This window comes from Bison bison, unplaced genomic scaffold, assembly GCF_000754665.1.
Source record: "Bison bison bison isolate TAMUID 2011002044 unplaced genomic scaffold, Bison_UMD1.0 scf7180017864144, whole genome shotgun sequence".
NCBI classification, from domain to species: Eukaryota; Metazoa; Chordata; class Mammalia; order Artiodactyla; family Bovidae; genus Bison; species Bison bison.
Window position 1 is genome coordinate 754,138 of NW_011494716.1, and position 322 is coordinate 754,459.

Sequence of the window (322 nt, forward strand, 5' to 3'; positions counted from 1 at the left end):
TCATCGTTCCTGGGTGATGAGTGGGTGGAACCTGAGCCACCTCATTGACCTCCCCCCACCCCAGACTCTTCACAGAATTCAGGATCTAAAACCCAGTGACTCTGCAAATCCATTTCTGGAATATTCCACACAGGATGACCCAAGAATGGAGTTGCCTGGTGGTCACTGATTGGAATCAGGTGCTTTCACTGTCATGGCCTGAGTTAAATTTCTTGTCCCAGAAGTAAGATCCCTCAAGTCCCTTGATCTTGCCAAAAAAGAGAACAGAGAGAGAGCATGACCCTGGAGACTGAAAATGCAGATTCCATGTCCTCATCTGAAT

At 47.5% G+C, this 322-nt stretch overlaps 1 protein-coding gene across 7 annotated transcripts in view; it reads left to right on the forward strand.

Annotated features, from left to right (window-relative positions):
- ZNF205 (zinc finger protein 205) overlaps window positions 1–322 on the forward strand; it is a 13,645-nt gene that overhangs the window by 8,040 nt on the left and 5,283 nt on the right. The gene's annotated exons all lie outside the window — the stretch shown is intronic.